Below are 21,597 nucleotides of genomic sequence, written 5' to 3' on the forward strand. Positions count from 1 at the left end.
TGGAATTTAATGTGATATGAACTTCTACATATTATTATGCATTTTCCAAGTGATTAATCTTGCTCCCAGGGCATCCGCAGAAGGTGGACTGGAGGGGCTGTAGCCACCCTCAAATTAAGGAATTTTTTATTTTATTAGATATTTTTTGTCATTCAGACAAAGTAGATAACAGAGCAAAATTTAATACTTGACATTTTTTTCCAAAAATTAAATTTTTTGTCAATAGCTGTCAATTTTGATTTTTTTCTCCAAAAATTTAGTTAGCTATGAATAGCTATTGAATTTTTGAAAAAAATTTAATATTTGAAATTTCAAAAAATTATTATATTTATGAATACCTACGGGTTTAATTTTTATTTTTTTAAATTTTAATTGAAATGAATATAATCATCCCAAATATAATTCTGCTGACGCCCCGGTGCTCAATCTATTGTAAGTGTCATTCAATAGGATTTTTAAAAGTATGGCATCAACTGCACACAATTTTGTATAATAACTATTGCTAAATCGGTCTGGAACTACTGTTTTTCTATAAGTACGGCTCTAATAAAATTTATACTGTCTATGTCAGTCTTTTATGGGTCTTCATAGTAACTGCAACAGCTGAAATGACGTAATTACTAACTAAGCCATTTAAGTTCTTGAAGTTTTATCTAATCTCTTTTTAAGAGACAAGATGCCTCAAAAGTGGCTATATATAAGGTGTGTCGATAAGAGATTTCTTTGCTTTTGTTTACTGACTATTTTGATGACGTAACAGATGAGCCAATTTAGGCGGAAATTCGGTAAAACAAATCGTATTAATATATAATGTAGTATTATTTTCTCATCAGACAATACTATTAGTGTTAATTTTTAATGAAAAAATGTCTACACATAAATTTCCAAATAAATATATAAAAATAGCGAACATCTAATGGATTTGTACTGATTGCCACAGCACGAATACGCCTAGTACCTCGTGAAGAATAGATAATTCTTGTAACAATATGAATTAACACTTAAAATTAGTCAGTAACAATTACTTTGGCTCAATTGTGACGTTGTCACCTAACGTTAATCAGACTGCGTTGCAAGTTTCTTATCGACACTCCTTATATATAGTCCCCCTGAGATACCTGAAGTTTAAAATATGAGGTGTGTGGCTAGAACTTATTATTATACGTTTTTAGCTATCCTGCATATTTTTTTTCGTTTTTATATCCTCCAATGCTAGCCATGAGTGAAGAAATTAAAAATATATCCAGGACTGAAAAACTGACTTAATGGTCCTTAGGACCGTTGAATGGTAAAAAGTTCGGACCTATAAAAAAGACTGAGAAAAAAGGGAGGGAGACTGATGAGGAAATCAATCCTAGGACTGTTCAAACACTAATCATAATACATTATATAAGTATATTATTTTCACAAGCCAAAGTTAATCAGATAACGTTTATAATATTTTTGTCTGAGAATTTTTTAACACATACTGAAGGTTGTTGAGTGTTCCTTCATCCTTGGAGATTACTTGTCGTAGATATTTTTTTTTTAGCATCAAAGGATTATATTAATAAGAACAACCTTCTTGTGGAATTCACACTCCTAATAAAAAGATCCCCCTTAGCCAGTTGCAATCCTTCTGACACAGGAAAAGTATCAAATTACTATGTTCTATGTTTTTATTTTTGAAAAAAGAAAAAGAAAAAAAAGATCAATGTCATTGCTGTTGAGAAAATGAAACAATTTTTTCATTTCTTTCAGGAGGGGGGAGGTATCATATATGGGATTGGCTATTTTTATTGTACATGATTTAATATCTTAAGAGGTATAATTATTATTTCCAAGAGTGGCATATGGTAAATTGACTTTATTATAATAATCATACATAATTATATGTACTAAAAAGTAAAACTTGAAGTATTTGAAAAGTTTCTTTTTTCTTTTTTCTCCGGTTTTGTATAATTTTCATATAGTTTAATCACTGAAAAATGAATAGTTAGTATTAACTTATATGCAGGGGGGGCGTAATCAACTCAAAGGTGGGGAAGGGGGCAAGATGGATAAAAACTACGTCACGTATTGATGACAGCATCATAATGCAACTTTACAACTATTAAAACCCCTGTTTCAGTGCTAATTTTTACAATGAGGCTTAGATATTGACAGGATAAGGGGCGTCGTTCATATTGTTTCTTTAATTTGAACGGCCGAGGGATTTTTATTTCACGATCAAAGGGGAAAAATGTTGAAACGTGTTTGATATATCTGTTCATTTCTTCACTCCGTTTTTATTGTTCTCAAAGATATTTTTTATCCCAAGACCAAAGCTGAAACGATGTGTTCAATTTTTGTCAAAATTTGGTTGGCTACAATAATACTTTGTTGTCTGTTGGAGCTACTGTGAGTATCATGAATTGCTTTATAAGTAACTGCGCAACCTTCCTGAGTTCATCCTGTTGTTTATGAATTCAACGTTTTAATTGAATTCAGAAGAATAATTCTTCAAAGGGGAATAAAAAATGGGATAAGTTTAATAATTAAGTGACTTCATCTGCAGTACCTCAAAATGGAGATCTCAGAAGGAAAAAAGTATATATATTTGGATAATTATTGATCACTTGCTCTTTGTTTATAAAAAAAGAACGAATGAATGGAAAAAGTGGGAATGATCTGCTTATAGTCTATATCAAAGGATGGAATTTTGGAGATATATTAGAAAAATCTTACTTTATTCAACTTTTTATAAGAAAAATAGCAGTTTCTTTAATGCAGATTGGACTTTATATTTATTTACTAATGCATTTAAAAACAATTTACATTAAAGATAGGTGATAATTTTTCTTTCAGAGGGAGATATTAACACCACGATGACGTATTAAATCAACAAATAAGAAAAACCGGTTTTCCCTTTCGCTAAAATGTGTTTTTCTCTACGAAAATCCCATCGATAGTTATCTCTAAATGTTTTTGTACCATGTACATGAATGCATACCCCATTCTTTGTCCCTTTCCTAATAAAGTATGTCGTCAATGCCATAACAAAAAAAATATTGATTATTGTATTATGTAATGCCCCTTGAAGAATCTTTATCGTTATTTTCTTACATTATTAATAATTCACGATAGTGAAAGTGTATTTCCCCACTAATTTTTCCGTATGTGTAACATTTGTGGTCGTAAAAAATGTTCAACATAATATCAACATTTACAGACTGATATACAATGTACATTTGTATATACCTCCTTTATGCTTTTACCTAGATAAGACACGTTTGGTCCTAACAATCACATCTGTCTATGAGGGGTTACATTTTTTGTGCGGATAAATAGCTTTGAACTTTTTATTACAATGGAAGACGATAAACATCAGATTGGGGAAAATACTTTGTTAGTTGTCATTAATTTTATTATAAGCTAAAAAACTTTACACAATATAAATTGACAAAGTTTCTGTTTACTTTAATCTGTAACAGCATAAAAGCTTTAAACGTTTTGTACAAATTTAAATCTACAAAATACTACAAATACTACCAACAAAATGTTAATTTTTCTGTTATTTTTCAACATTTGTTGCTTTTGTTTAACTCCATGACTTATTATTTTACAATAGGTATATATAAAAGTCATTGATTGTTCTTTTTTTCAACATTGAAATATTATCTGAACTTTGTTTGTGAATACTTATACGCTATGTTTGAAAAAATGGATTTAAAAAAATAAAGAAAATAACTTTTCTGACTCAATAAATGGTCATATGTACGGAAGGAAATCCTGTTTATTTTGGACATGTTAAAAAAAAGAAACCGAAAATAAACACAATAACTCTGACAATTTGAAGAATATTTTAGGGGAGAGGAGCTAGCTGTCATGACGTTTCATTAGATCAGCTGTGGCAAGGGAGGGGGGGGGGGAGAGAAACATATAAGCAAGTTCATTAACAAGAAATACTCTAATCTCGATCCTCAATTCTACATGGATTTCAACAAGGAATTACAATTATTACTCCTAAACAAATCCTCAAGGATACTCTCCATCTTTTATGAGCACATACGAATGCTCCATCAGGTTTTGAATATAATTGAATGTATTAGTAAAGGAAGTTCTCCTCAGGTGTTAAATAACAATGACAATAGCTTAGGAAAAGAAAATTCACTCTTTAGTTGTCAACTCCTAAAAAAAGGTTGAGCTTAAAAATGCACCTGATTTATATCACTAGTCATATGGGTCTCGTTTAACTGATTTGCAATATTGGATGTACTTAAGTCCGCACCAAGCAAAGCCAATATCTTCTCGCTTTCGTCTCTCTTGTTATCATTCTTTAACTTATAAGAAAAACTTTTTTTTTTACTGATAAATGTAAAATATTTTTTTTTCCTTAGGATGAGGATTCAAAAATTAGAAAATATTAGAAGCCGTTTTCACTTCTCCATATTTTTATTTTGTGCGATTTGTTTTGCAAACTTTTGGAGCAAAAGTTGGTAATTCAAGAATTTTCTACACTTCTGATTCAATATATCCCCCTCCATTCTGAATGTTGGCTTCAATACGGGGACGAACATAAGTACGGATGGCCTTGATGAATTACGAGGACAAGTTATTCTACCCTCCGTGATCACGACCTTCAGGGCATCGACATTTGGGTGACGAGTCTTGTTTGTCTTGCCCTCCAAGACGCACCAAACAGCAAAGTCTAGGGGGGGTCACGTCGGGTGAAGACGAAGGCCAGAATTCTCCCGACCAGAAGTAAGCCATGTTCTCCCTGCAGAAATGCTGCATCTTCTGGGACGTGTGTGCAGGGGCACTGTCTGGGGTAAACACATAGTTGTTCCTGGGGAACGTGCTCTTTAACCATAGAAAGACATGGTACCTAAGGACCTTGTAGAAGATATCCATGTTGACTTTATCGTTGGCCTTGAATAATTAGGAAGGGATCTTGCTGCCGTCATACGCCACGGACCAGAGCTGGATGTTTGGTCCTGAAGGAGCCTCAACCTGATCTCTTGATTCAGCGAAGAAGTGATCATTTCTACTGTTCAGAATAGTGCCCTCTTTCGACTTGGGCGCGGAGGAACACTCTGTGGCGTTTTTCTTGTTGCTCGAACAAAAAAACCATCAAATTGTAGCTTTTTGTCAACTCTTTCGAATGGCGCCAAGTACAAAATTGTCAGACTAATAGATTTGAGGCTAGAAGGTATCGAAAAGGATTCTAATTTTTGAGTCCACATCTTGTCAACTTTTTTCTTGGACAGTCACTCCTTTTAGACACGATTTTCAGGGTTTATACTTTTTTTTGCAACACCCGGTATGTTGTCTATTTGCCTTAAATGCGGATGCTTTAGCGAAATATAGATGGATTTTGTTGAACCAATTGGGGATGAACGTTGTTTACTTATATTTGTTTGTAAACAAAGCGTCAGAGAGTGACACTACCTTGTGACAAAATAATACAACCACCTGAATGATAATGTTATTTAATAAAAATTAATAACATTTATGTATGTTTCTCACTTAGAGAGGGCTGTCAAAATTATTCCAAGCATGTGCAATTTTTTGCACAACAGGCTATAGACTATCATGTCATCTTGCGGATAATATATATATATGTATATTTAGTTTGCACATGTCCTATTGGAGTATAAGTTTTCTCTTGAACTTGAAGTTAAAGATAAGCCATTTTCTGGTACACAGGTCGGTTCAGTTCTTTAGAAATTCAGAAACTCGAACTTTTTGATCCAGATCCAAACCCAAAATTAGACGGATACTTATTTCGAACTTTATGAACATTTTACCTGATGATTGGACATAAATAAAATAGGATCCGGATTAAGGTTGAGATAAATATGTTTTTATCTCTATGGAATAACAATGTGGACTCAAATCTGAGGACATTTTTGAATGTTTTTTTTATAGTATATTCTTTGTTGGCTCAAATTAGTCAATAATATCTACGTGCTAAGGTCTTGTGATTCGATTACAATAACAAAAACTAGATTTATTACTCTGTTATCAAATTGGAAAAGTTGTACTAGTCTAATACGTATATTGATTATATATGAATGGATTTTAAATAAAAACCTTTTGTTGTTAAAAAGTTTCGTGATTAAATTATTTTCTTTTATATTAGTTGTTATGATGGTGTTATCCCATTATTCATTAACATGGAAATTTACATAGCTATCCTTTGTCAGCTGTCAATTTTTGTACCATTTTATACCCCTTACTAGTGTTATAAACGTTCATTGTTTGTATTCTAATTAAATCCAGTTATGCTGACGATTATTTTCTACTATTAGTATTATTGAAGAATAATCACTCAGTTAGAAAAAATAGTGACTATTTAATGTCTTGTCTGCTGATGTGATATGCTATTATCTCAGTAAAAACTCACAGAATAATTCCGTGTGAAAAACTTAATCTCAATGCAAAGTTTATATCACAATAAAAATATGCTTAAATAGCCTCCCTTAATATTCACGAAGAAATAGTTCTTTGAGGATTGATTTTGTTGTTGAAATATTGAATTACCTAGATAGCTCCATGATAAAATAAGTTTATAAAATTATTGTAATTGTTGAAAATGCTCTAAATTATTTTCCTCCCCTTACAAAAAGGAAAATTGAAAGAAACTGAAATTAAGGAAACAGATTATGAGTTATTGAAAATAAACAAAATGCTTACATAAATTTAATTTATTATTTGTGAAATTTATATAGTTTGTGTTAAAAAAAGATTGGAGTCTACAAAAGTGCTGATGGAATTACCTAGAGTTAAGTAAATGATAATTGTTTTCAATACTGTCTAAATAGTGTTTCTTAAATTAAACAATAGTTTGTTGCCAAATCCTTGGCATAAAGATTTGCAGGTTTTGCACCACAAACTAGCCTAGTCACCTAAATTTTGTTCATAAATAGGAATGTCTTTTTTATAATGTGACCTTTTTCAATGTAAGGTAAAAAAACTCAATGAAAACTTATTGAACTCAGTCCGAGACTTAATTTTTGTGTACGTCCAAAATTATTTTTTCTTGGCCGATCTGGACATATATTTTTGTCTAGACCAAAATTCAAATGATAGGCCAAAATTTAGATCAAAGTCCGACATTTCTGAAAATATAGTATTTTTCCTCTCTCTTCTAAACAAAAGTTTTAAGTCCGTATCAAGGTCGATTTTTTAGAATTTACAAAGAGACCGTTCGAGACCAACATTAGTCAAAACTAGTTAAAATCATAGTCTCAGATTGGTATAGAATTTTTCAGACCGAAACCAACACTGGTATATATATATATATATATTGCTAACCGCAATTACCTGAGAAAAAAACACAGAAACTCTCCAATAAATAGAAATCCGACTACTTTTTTAAAAATTTTATACACTGACAAGAAATTACAGTTAAAGTACCTGTTTTTCTGGTAATATGCGGGTATTTTTACCTTGATGTTCCACGTACAAATCCACGGAGACGGTTATTATCCGGAACCATCCCTACTAACTGATTTTAGACCTTTTTTATATATCTTTTTTAGGAAAGGTTGCGAAATACTATATATATTATGCACATCGTCCTGTATATTGTCCTTTGATAAATACCAAAGGTAATATACAATGTTTAATGTTCATAAGTAAATTTGTCCAAAAGTACTATAGATCTGCTAATAAATACTAAATAAGTTAACTATTTGCTTCAAATTATGATATATTCAAGAACCGGTTTATAAAATGATACAAATTTTCAAGAATGTTATTCAATGGGCATGAACGTTGTTTACTTAAATCAGTTTGGAAACAAAGCAGCAGGGAGTGACGCTGCCTTGTGGCAAAATAATACAACTCTCTGATGATAACATTATTTAACATAAAATAGAGGTGTATGTTAATCACATGGAGGGTGCTGTGAAATTTTTCTCAGCATGCACCGTTTTTTTAAACAACATGCTACAGACTGTCAAACCACTTTGCAGATAATTTATATTTTTTGGTTTGATCATGCCCTATTTGCTAAGCTCATTTTTATATAAAACTATTTATGTTAAGTGATGGAATTAAATATTGGGCATTGGTTATTGAATAAATATTAGTATTCTATATTGTACGATTTGATCACACCATTTTGGGTTTTGGCTCATTAAACATTTCATCAAGCGTTTTTTTTTACCCTTCTAAAATATGCCTACTTATATGGTATGCATATAGGTATTATATTTGTTCATATATATTCTTGAATTGATGATGTGTATAAGTAGAATATTAACACTCGCACATCCTTCATTGAAAAGTTGGATTTTGAAGCTTATTCAACGACAATAAACTCTTTCTTAGTGAAGGCATTTAACACATTATCCTCAGGCAATACAATTATTTTGTAAATTGCTACATGTACGATTTAATAAATGAACTGCCTGTACATTAACGAAACTTTTAAAAAAATGCACTTTATACTCAAATTTAAAATAAAAGTTATGCCTGTTCAGGTTTTTTTCCACTTTTAAAAATGTTATAAAATTTATTTTTGTTTAAAAATACAATATAGTATGTAAATAAAATTAAAAATCAAGTATGTATCCATAGGATATCCGTATTTTGATATGCAACTCAACGTTACCACATCAACGCATAAATATATAATGTATCTTGTTGTCAGCTGTTGGTATTCCTCTAATTTCCCCCTTATTATTAGAGCTCTGAACTTTGATGGGTTCAATACGAATCAGTTTTGGTTTAGCTTTAAATAATTTCTAACAATTATTGAATAATAACTCCATAGTTGGGAAATGTTGGCTTACTACAAACTGATTTTGGGCTATTTTTCTGTTTCTTTTCGGAGAAAAGGTGTTCATACGGATACAAATAAAAAAAGTTTATTTTTAAGACACATCCTATTGCGACATCTTCGAAACTTTTGAATTCAGGGTCCTCAGACCTGTTCTGATTGGGGGTCTCCACGCTGTATAATTAAAAAAAAAATTGAAATATACAGATTGCGTAGTAATTTCTAAAAAATTTCATAACCGGAATTATAATTTTTTTGGTCAAAATGAGCTAGAAAAGAGTTACATTTTTAAAAAATGTGCACCCAAAATATCAAAATTGAGTAATTTGTATTTAAAAAAAAATACAATTTTATAATAATAATTTAAAATATTAGTTTGTTTTTATATTTATCATAATTTATGAATAAATTTTGCTATAATATGTATATCGACAAATCAAGATTTTAAAAGGATTGTCCTCTGTTAATTTTTCCATCTGATCAGTATTAGTAGTTTTAAAATACCAAAAGACGTCAACATGAGGAGTTGAAGTTGGCAAGATTTTAAGGAGTCTAGTTAGATGGAACATCTCATCATCACCACCACTGATATTACGTCCATCCTTTTGTATAAATGGAAGATCAGGATTTGGTATTTTGGCGAGGAAGTAATGCACATTTGTTGCAAGAGTCACTTCGGATTATTCAACAGTAAATTTTGTGTCAATTTATACTTCCTCTAATTGGCTGTTGTTGGAATCTGGCTTCTTCACATATCCGATCATGTAATTATAACCATGATTTCATTACACGCAATTGCTCATTATAATCCTACACCCAACGTAACTACTCTCGTTGTTGTGCCCATTTAAGCATTTGTTTTTGCCTTTTATGAGTTTTCTAAACAGCATTTCTTGGAGCTTATGAACTATAGCTAATCTTTAAGTGATAAAAAAGTAATATTTATTGTCTATGTAATATTGGAAAACCTAATGATCATACCCAAGTCTTTAAGTGAAGAAATTAGTGTCAGACAAACTAGTTCTGAATCATCCAAAGCTACTACCCCCGTTGTTGTGACCATTTAAGCAGTTGTTTTTTACCATTCAATGAGTTGTGTATCATAATTCTTGATACTTTATGTTAAAATATAATCATATTTTATGATTAGATTTAAAAAAAAAAAAATGAATACTTACTGTTTGATAAAAAAATATCCTTCCCTTCGACTTTTTCTTTGATTTTGGAGATGACATCATCACCAACATCTTCCATTAGTTTAATGATGGTTCCTCGGGAAGGGACGGGGTTCAAGGGAGAAGAGGGAATCGACAGCTGACAACCAAATACATAGGGTATTTTTGTGTTAGCGAGGCAACGCCGGGATTAATAACAATGAAATGGCCAATATTTTTTTATATAATAAACGACGAGGGATCAACAAGAAATAGTATTCCTGTTCTTTCGGAAACGGTGCATACGTATAGAATAACTTATTACTTTGTTTATTTATCAGAAAGAATACATTATGAAATAACCATGACGTATCAAGCGAGAGGATGGAATCGACAGCTTATAACAAAATACTTGGGGCATTTTTGTGTTAGGGAGGTAACGCTAAAGGACTCAAATGGAAAGAGTGGACAGACTAAAAATCTACAACAACAGCAAAAATATAAGGGAATTCAATTAAAAATTTAATTTTTAAAAATAAATATAAATTTCAAAAAGAACAGAATTTACTTTTTAGATATTAAATACTTAAATGATTCTAGACTATAAACTTAAATAATATTATTTGGAAAAAATACATTTGAATAATTAATTATAATTAAATGTGGCCAATGATCAAGGCATGTGTTGCTCAATTTTAGCATACTTGCACTTTTACTACCCCAAACATTGTTCCTCATTCATACTTTCTCTATTCGTCTCTTTCGAGAAAGTTTAGTGTGTATCTTAACATAAATATTTGGCAATATTTTCGAATAAATTTTGTCTTAATATTATGACAATAGGGTAGGAATTTTATTTGCTGTTTCTTTTTCAATTAAATCTTGCTGGATTTTAGTTATATTTCTTCAATCATTTAATTTTTTAATTTTATTAACGTTGCGAAATCGCTTCTCGGCTGTAATGAATATATTTTCGAAGCCTTCCTTGATACAGCGTCATAAAGATTGACCGGTATAATCTTTTAGATGAAGGAGTTTTGAATATGTGCTGATATTACTATTGTATTATATAACAAAACTAAGAAAGTCCCCACAAACAGACTGATTTGTCTTAATTTGGTATAAAATATAGCCAGTAGTATAATATAAATAAATATCAGTTTGTTGTTCAGACAACACAGTATCTTCTTTTAGCTGAGGTATTAGTTGTTGAAGAAAAGATGCCTTATCCGCTTCGTCTGATTTATTTCTTCCATCTTTTAAATCATCTAAGAAACCGATTAGATATTTACAATCATCATATTAATAGTTGAAACCCTTTTCGAAATCTTTTTACCGTTTTTTTTAGTTGAAATTATTGAAGCCTTTTTCCTGCCAAGTTTCGCTTGAAGAGGCTGTATTTTTGCAGATAATGATTTATTTGCCACTACTAAATGGATACAATTAGAGCATGGTACGTATGTTAAAACTTCAATCTCAGTGGCTCCTTGGATAAAAATGGTTTGATGAGAGTGGGGATTGAACTTCGTAATAACGCTAATCTTCCTGATTTGATGCCCCATGAGTCTTAGCATACGAATGTTCTAACTTTAGAATTCTTTGCTTCCTTTAAAGTTCTTCTACGCCTCTGTTTCAGTTAAACGGGAGTTTTCGTTTTTTTTATTATCTTAGAATGTTCAAATATAGTAGGAATTTTATTGTGTACCAAACTTCACTGTCTTTCTCGAGACTTTCGCAGAAACATTTATTCTTCAAAGTGAGCCTAAAGTGAATAATTTAAGTATGAATAATCAGAATGTGGAGCCCGGTGAGATCCTTATAAAACAAACCATTAATTTAATTTTTACATCCGTGACCTATTAAAAATAATTGATTATATTACATGACAAACTCTTGAGTCTTTGACGGGAGTACAATTCGTACGTTTGATGGCATTAATCCACAACTTCCTTCGATTGATGTCTTTTGAAAAATTAAACATTTTCGCGGGTGATAAGCCTGGATACTTTTTACTAGAAGTTGATCTATTATTACAATACACTGCGCTACACGTTATCAATATGGAAAAATATATTGCAATTTATAAGTAATGGCTAATTATGATAAGTAATTAAATTAAGCCCACAATGTAGTACATAAATTTTCTTCTATAAAAAAGACCATATTGCAGCTCACAATTTTAAGCCAATCAGCGAATAAAAGTGTCTTCTACTGAGTGTCCCTTCTTTCATTAAGACCTTTAGGTAACGCTAAAGCATGAAAAGATCAGGCAACTTGTTCCGGCGAAAAACTTCATTTTTGATGATAAATTCCACTTGGTAAACTCAGATGAGTTTTGTACAATTATAAGCCTATAATATTTGTCGTAGTTGTAATTTTATCAAAAACATCATTGGTATTTTAAGCAACTCTTCCATTTTTGGATAATATTTGAAAATCCAAAGATTGGAGATAGGTACTCCTTCAGATTATTATTAAAACTAATTGGTAACACTGTATATGATGTACATAAATACTAATATTGAAAAATATGTCAATACTAGTAATATATTATCAAAATGATAGTTATCTTAACTTCAATAAGTAGGTATATATATATATCTTCAAATGAAGGATTTAACTAGAAAACTCATTAATATTATAAAGTTTATTACTTTTTTCCTCCTTATGCACTTAATAATTTCTAATTTTATTGATAATGAAATTCATATTAACCTACTTATTATGTGTGTAGCTGATGAAAACACTAGATAATATTATATGCATTTAATGAATAAGAGAGAAACAAACACTTTTGAATTATATGCAAATATATATATGCATTGAAATCAAATTTAATGCTTATATACATAATATATTTGTTATTTATTTGTACTTCCTTTTTTCCTAGTTTGAAATAAAATAACTAAAAAATAATGCAGAGGTTACGTGATTTTATAGATTTCAAAATTGCGATAAATGGACAAAACATGGAAAGATGACAACATAGGTTGTATTTAAATATGTAATTATCACAACTTCTAATTCAATAATTGCATTTTTTTGGTATATGTATATGATTATTATGTATAAATATTGAAAGAATGCAAGTAAGACACTTTAATTTCTAAAATGTAACCATATATATATATTTATTCATGGTTGTTGAATGACTTGAAGAAACCTGTAATTTTTTTTTAAAGTTTTTATTTTAACTCTTAAAAAAAACTTATTAGATTTAGTCCCTTCTAAAAAAAAGACGTACATGAATGATATCTTGCCGACACCCATGATAACAGACTCAATGCTAAAGACCCTTTTTATGACTGCCGAGGAGGGTAAAAGAGGTATTTGATTAACAGGTCCATCTAAGCCTCTCTATCTATATAATTCAAAGTATTGATAGCCAAATGAAACTGTTTGTATAATTTGGACGTAATTTATTTTTTTGTTCTCTTTGAAAAAACAAAAAAATATTAGCTTAATTTTTTTTTGTGTTGCAGATGAGCCAAAAAAATACTGTTTGAAATAGTCAAGATTTTTAATTTGTACATGAATAACTCAAAGTTAGCGTTCTTTCAATCCTTTTATTCCAATAATTAGCAGAAGTTATTAGTTGAATACCTACTTCTGCTCTTCTCACGACAGGTTTGCTGAAAAAATAATTCCTAACGAACGAAAAGTCGGTCTTCAATTTGTAAATTTTGATTTTCTAGGTTTGAAAAGTTTTAATTAAGAACCATACATTTATCACTAATGAAGTCGTAGTAAGGGGGACTGGAGAAAATTGTAATACTTGGAGATCTTTTGTCTCAGACACACCAAAATTTCACACAGCATACTAATTACCAGGACATGTTTACTATTGTTTCACGATCGTTTTTTCTTTTAAATTCTTGATATAACGTCGTTATCTTTATTATATGAAGCAACCTTTCCTCCAAAGAAAAACAGAAAAAGGCCCGAAATCATCTGGTAGATAGCCAAATAAGCCAATCCTGCCAACCGCTATTTATATTTTATATACTTGCAGACTATCACTGTCATATTATTTCTTCACGATTTTTAAAACAAACTACATATTATTAAAATGTACATACTATTTTATTCCATACTGTATTATAATATTGCTAAGTAATATTTGATTAAAAGAGTAGTTATGATTAGTCATTATATTATTTCTATGACAAAATGGACAATTTAAAAATTATATAAACGACGAGGGATCAACAAGAAATTGTATTCGTGTTCTTTTGGAAACGGATTATATGTATAGATTAACTTATTACCTTCTGTATTTATGAAAAAGAATAAATTATGAAAGAGCCATGACATATCAAGGGAGAAGAGGGAATCGACAGCTGAAGACAAAATACATAGGGTATTTTTGTATTAGCGAGGTAACGCCGTGATATAAATTCATATTTTGAATAAATTTATCGCCCTGATTATATTTTCAACTTCCGGATTTTATCAATTATTAGGCCAAATCCTCTACGTTTTATTGGATAAACATACAAATTTAACTCTTACATCATTTTACAGATACTAACTTTTGCCTGATATCATATTTATTTTATGTAAGGACAAGACCCTAATATTTATTTATCAATGGGACAAGTGTTTTAGCTTACTAAGAGTTAAAACTATGTATATTAAATATCCAAACACCCAAATACCGTGAAACATTTGTAACAATATAAAAAAGCTACAAAGTTATGTGTCGTAAAATTTTTTCATGTAATAATATAATAAAAAATTGTGTAACGACAATTTAAAAAAAAAAATTTTTACAGTATATTTTTATTGTCAGACATAAATTGACAAAATCATAAATGTCCCATTATATAAATGAAATTCAGCCAAAATGAAGGAAATTAGATTAAAATAAAACCATAGAATATCGTAAGTTTCTATGTTCTGTCATATAATAATCGAATAGTCAAACCATATCAAATAATTTAACAAAGCAAGTAAACTTTGAACTAACTTAAAAAAAGAAAAATCCTCCATCAATTGGAGGTCTAGTAAAATGTCCTTTCAATTAATTACAGGACAAAGCGTGAAATAAAAATACAGATTTTTAAACTATATTTTGTATACTAAAATTCATTTGTTTGACATTTCTGTCCCTTAATAAATAAACTCATAAATTATCTAATCTTGAGAGGAGGGAGGCTTGAGCCCCCCCCAAAGGGAATAAATACCCCGCTGCTTACACTCGTTATCATTTTTTTAATTTTTTTGATGTCCTATACAAATAAGTAGGACATATTATTTAGGGTATTATTAACAAATCAGTTAAAAACTTTAATAGAATAATTAATCTAATTTTATATTACATACTTAGAAAAAAAGTTGATTATTGACAAGGATAGTCTAATCACTAAGTCTCAATTACTTCACGATTTGGTCTCAATCCCTTAAGGACTTGTCCTAGTTTTAGTCTAGGAGAAAACGTTTTTGACCACAATAATATTACTTTATAAAGGCCGCTATTGAGATACACTATATTTTTGTTAATATCTTTTTTTGAAGGATCCTTCACAATGAACCGATACATTTTAATTAATAAAAAGATGGTTATAGAATCAAGTAATAAATGCTAACTCTCGAGGTCCTAATACTATTATAGGTATAAGGAGGTAGTACAATTATTTTTTGTTAAATTTCCCCCACATCCAAGTTGAAAAATAACCTATCATTTACTCATGCATACTATAAGATCCAGTCTATGATAATTATTTAACTATAGACGCTCAAGTATTTATAACAGTTTTGTTGACTTGAGCCATATCACTAGTACTTAATTCATAAATTTGATTATATGTGATTCGATTTTCTAAAGTGTTGAATGACTTGAACGGAGTCCTTAAACTTGATAAAACTTGCAAGAAAAGTAATTCAAGTCATGGAATATTTGTTTTTAATATTGAAGGGGAAAAATTACTTCTGCATTTTTTGTAAAATATGCAATTTGTGAACTATTTTAGAAGAATTTTATATCCAAAGGACGATTTTCTGTCAATACTGCTAATCATTATAATGAGTTTTTTTTTTTAAATTAATATAATCAACTCTCGACAACTCTTAATTATTCGCTAAGAAGATACACAAATCAGTCTTATTCTAATATTAAACTCATTTATGTTCCATGGTTTCGTTATTAATATCCATCATCACCTCTTAGACGTCTTTATGCGGAGCTATTAATGGTCTAATTGCATTATCATTCAATAAATATACATGTCACAAATTAGGTCTGTTATTGAGAAACGGGCTCATTAGTTCGGGAAACTGATGTATATTTAGCTACTAATGTAATTCAGAATGCATAAAGCTAAAACGAAGAATTACTCAGTTCCTTCATGAATTAGGGGCAATAATTTAGATTCAGAGTTACTTTTTAGATATTTCCTTAGTCTTATTTGTATTATATTTTATTTAACATACAAAATCACTTCAAAATAAATTGATAAGTGGAGAATCGTCAACAGCTAAAAATGATCTGCATGCCATACATTTGACTTTCTTCTTGAGAGATAATTCAATATATCCCGCAACAAAGATCAATGCATTGCTTTCTCCAACAGTGGACATTGCCCCAAGATATGAAGGCTGCCAATCTGGAAAGATGGAATCCGATTTTGCTACGTCAGAATCTGCCAACACAACTTTGACCTCTGATTTAGTAATATTTTTTTTGTTTAAAAAAAAAAAAAAAAAATTATTAGAACATAAACGTCATTATGAAAAGTATCTTTATAAACATAAATTGCTCAACAAGTATAAAATTAAGGTAAAGAAGATCCAACAAAAGAAACAAGGAATTTAAAATCAAAAACAAGGCAAAGTCTTCTTGGATTTCGAGGCTAGCCTTAATATCAAGGCCCTTATCTTCAGTCGCTTCCATCTTAACATGGGTCAATTTCGGGGATTTAATAGTATAAATCCCGAAGGTAATGTTTCAAGTTACAACTTATCATAAAGCTCGTTAAGGGTTAGTGCCTATTCTTCTAAACATTTTGAGCTCCCAGGCTTCCTGACACTCGTTTTCGAGCTGGAGTCGTATGCCACTAGTGGATGCTCGAGTTGGTCTAGGATGAGGCACAGGAGAAGAGAGGTAGAAAGCAGAAGGTCTGGCCACACTGAAAGCACAGCATCCCTTTTGAGTCTCCTGAAAAGTTAGTTAATGTAATTAAGTACATATGTCAACCCTTGAATTAGTTCTATATATTCATTTTAAAGTAACTTAGCCTTTTGCCCAAAGCTAGAACCTGTTTTTGAGCTTGTGCCCATGAGAATCCTATCTTAGTTCCAGTTGCTGATTAAGTTGAATTCCACTCTTCTCTCTTTTGTCTACGGAATGGGTAATATAATCCGATTTCACGAAGTCGAAGCTGCACAGTCTTGAATTCTTAGTAATTGTTTATATTTTTGAATTCACTTTGAGATCCACTTTCTGTCTTGGAACAGTCATCTCCTATTTGGATTTAAGTTCCAGATTGGGAGGCATATTGAAACCAGGAAAACTATGGTATAGGATCTTAAGATCCTTGGGGGTGCCGTCATAACCATGACAACATCCAAGGGCATAGCACATCCATCCAATCACCTTAAACTTAACAGTTACGATCGGAATCCTGAAGCTATATGTATAATGTCTTTCACTACTGAAAAAAATGACTAGTCAATTAAAAATAAGCTGTGTCTTGTTGCCGGCGCGCTTTTTTATTCATCTGCATGTAGTCCAGAGAGGTCGAGATGTCCATATAATAACATACATCGGGTCAGCACTCCTTTTCAAATGGTACCTTCGTTCAAACACCCTTGGAACTAGCTGACACATTGTCTCGTATAAAAAGTAAAAATATACTACTCGTCCAGTCAAACTTATACATCGAAAACGACCGATTCAAATAGCCAAGCATGCGAATCCTCGGCTATAAAAAGTAGTAGACAAACCATGACAAAAGAAGATCCCCTGACTCAAGAACTCAAGTCTCATAGGAAAAAATATTATTAACTTCAGAAAACCTGTAATTTTCCTCCAATGGGAAAACAACAATCTAAAATCTAGATTCTATTTTCAAGAGTCAATGAAAGGAAAACTTTAATTTTTTTTTTACTAAGATTTAAAGGAAACTCATTGTCAGCGGGAAATGGAATAAAAAAGATATTATTCAGGCACTGCTACCCTAGACTCTCTCCTAAATGTAGCTTACAGATACATTCAGTCCAGTGGCTTTCTTTCAGTTCCTTACGTATCAAAATTAAAAAGGGGGATCCCAAACTTTAAAACAATGCCTGGTATTCAATCAAACATTATTTAAATTATGTATCAACAATTAAAATCAACAGAGAAAAAAAATATATCAGCAAAATCGTCTTTCGCAGAAGTAATTTATTTGGAATATACTACCAACAGCATGTACAGCAGAACTACAGCGTCCCTTAAAACCATTATTATATTTTAGGTATTATATTTAGCTAAAATAAAAGTTGTGGGATGTATCAACATTTCATAAATAAGAACCATTCTATTTGACATATCCCTGGTGAGAAATAATCCATTCCAAAATATAAAATAAAAATTAAATTATTTGGAAAAAAAAAAAAAAAAAAAATTAAATTTCAAATATTAAATCTTTTGTTAAAAAAATTCAAAAATCTATAGCTATTCACACAAAAAATATAATTTTCGGAAAACAAAATTGAAGAATTAAATTCTCCAACCCACCCCTTGCGGACACCCCTCCTGATATACTATATATGTATAGAAGTGATTTAAATTTGATTAAACGACGTCATATATATATGTACCTATATATTATTTATGAATAGGACAATATGCAGTAGATTTTTATAATAACAATCCACACCTTTTAATAATTAATTTTTGACTTGTGATATTGATATAAGTAAATTAATAACAAATTTATTTTAATGAAAAAAATTTGCAAGTGAGCTAAATGCAATATTTTTAACATTAATTCTCATGCATAGGTAAGTAAATAAATATTTTGATTAATTAATCATTTCCTGGAGGAGCGTCGAGAAGGGATGCAGTCAAGTTCTGCATGTTTTTTTCTGCATCAGGCTTAAATGGAAACGGATAAATCCGTTTTTAACCTTCATTATTTTATCCAAAAGTTTTCTTTGACGTAATCATCTGCAGGGGATCTGCGCTTAATTAAGAGCCCGTATAGGACAAATTCCTACAAAAATATCATTTGAGAACACTGAGAAGCCATTAAAAGAAAAATAGATCGATAGGATCCTGCATTCTATTTTATATGAAAATAAGATTCGAGATTAAATTCAAGTTTAAAAAAAAGAAATGAATACATATATCTTTAGGCTCAGGCCCTGCTAAAAATAAAACCAGCCCTCGCCTCAGTTATTATTCTTACCCCTACCCAGTCTGGTATTTTAGGGGTGTCTACAGAGTTGTATATATATATACTTTTTTTCAAGCAGGGCTATGTTTTTGGAATTTCATGAAAAAAAATTCAAAAAATTGAGATTTTTTGGAAAAAAATTGAATACTTAAATTTCAAGTATTAAATTTTTTAGAAAATTTTTTTAAAAATTTATAGATATTCTCAAAAAAATATTTTTTTAGAAAATAATTTCAAAAATTCACTGTTTACAAAAAAATAAATTTCTTGGAAAAAAATTTTAAATATTGAATTATTATCTAGAAAAATTTCAAATATATAATTATTTTGTAGAAAAATTTCAAAAATCCATAGCTATTCAGAGAAAATTCAATATTTTGGAAAGAAAGTTTGAAAAATTAAACTTCCAATTTTAAATTTTCAATGCAAACATTCCTTAATTAGCGGGGGAGGGGGGGCTACAGCCACTCCAGCCCACTCTTTGTGGACGCTACTAAATTTGGTCGCTTTACAATACGTTTGAATTGGCTCTGCAATAGTAAAAACCGTCTGTACACAATCTTTATATGATTTAAAATCCGCTAAACAACAACACCAACTTCAGCTTGTGACCATGTTTTTTTTTAATAAAAGTTAGATAAATCGTTTACAAAGCTTTGTTTGAGCTCATCCTGAATGCTTTCTCGCCATTTTGTGTCGAATCCTGAATACGTCGAGTACTGAGGTGTTCAAAATCCGGAGTTCTACTGTACATACAGCTATATAATATATAGTTAGTGTAATCAATGTTTAAGTATGTAAAACTATCATTAAGTTCTGAAAATGTAATAATAAATAATTGAATGTCATTTACATAAATGCACTATAATTCAAACTGAAACACTTTATATGTATTTTGTTAAAGTAATATCTACCTCCAGAACAAAAAAATACAATATTTCCATGATTTAAGCGACTTATCTTTACAAACAATATGAGATTTACTTACCTTTGATTAGCACGTTATATTATTTATCTCTTGTCTTCGTTTCTATAACTACGCAGGTACATGAATGCTGATTACAACAATATAATTTTAAACTCTATTTGTCATATTTTATATTAATCCTCTTTATTATATTCGAGATTATGTATATTATATATCCATTTGCAAGATGATGATGACAGAATAAAAAATAAAAGCCCCATGAGATTTATTTGTTTAAAATATTTGCCTGCGTGATTGCACTTTGAATAGTTTATTGTGCATTTACTGAGATCTGGCTACATAGTTATTGTATATATTAGTGCTGAAACTCGGTCCGAGATCACTTTTTTCAATTCTCTCTTGAGTGATCTTTTCTACCCCCAATCTAGACCAAAATTAAGATCCAGACCTTGTTCTGAAACCGATGATCGAAATTTAAATGTGATTCTTTTTGTGGAACCGATTTTTTTTATGTATGTAAAATTTTATTAAAAGATCAAATAAGTTCGACCTTAAAAAAGTTATAATACTCTTAAAGCAGATGGAAATTAAAGAACACTAATATACAAGGTGAGACAGGTAAAGTGTGCTCAGATGACCTAACGCTAGTGTTGTGCAAGTCCTTATTTATTTTTTCCAGTCCAGTCCAATCTTAGGACTATTCCTATCAGTCCTTGGGACCAGTCGTTAAGAATGTCGGTCCTTCGGATTGTCAGTACTAGAACTGATTAAAAAATAAGAAATGAAGGTGAGTGGCGTCATCGAAGACTGAACTTTATCTTTTTTTAGGACTGATATCCCGGACTGAACTGGAGCATTGTGTGAATGAACTGGACGGAAGTCCAGTTTTCAGTATTAAATAAGGACCAACACAACACTATCTAACACTATTGAACATATGTAAGTTGTTCATGGGGTTATTTGATGGTTTTATATTATAATTGATCTCAATATTATTATTTGTGTGATGAAATGCAAAAAAAAAAGAAAAAAAAAGAGTTAAATGGAATAACTTTTTGAATATATAAATGCATATAATTAATGTGCCGATTTCAATATTTCTTATACTATATGAATGTAATGGAAAAGGTTAGTTTAAGTGACCTATAAAATCTAATATTAATCAAAAAGTTGTAAAAAATATTTGATTAATATATAATCATTTCTGGTCTATATTTTGTTAATTGACTTTTTTATTTTAGGGTTTCAATTTACATAGGTACAGACAAACCTGTACTTATTAGTAAGGCAAAGAAAACTGAAAAAGTGACTGATTAGTGCAGGTGACCTCTTAAACCAGGTTCCATAATTTGTTAAAGTTCTAAATTCGAAAGCTTGATATCGTCA

Source organism: Lepeophtheirus salmonis, chromosome 5, assembly GCF_016086655.4.
Source record: "Lepeophtheirus salmonis chromosome 5, UVic_Lsal_1.4, whole genome shotgun sequence".
Taxonomy (NCBI): Eukaryota; Metazoa; Arthropoda; class Copepoda; order Siphonostomatoida; family Caligidae; genus Lepeophtheirus; species Lepeophtheirus salmonis.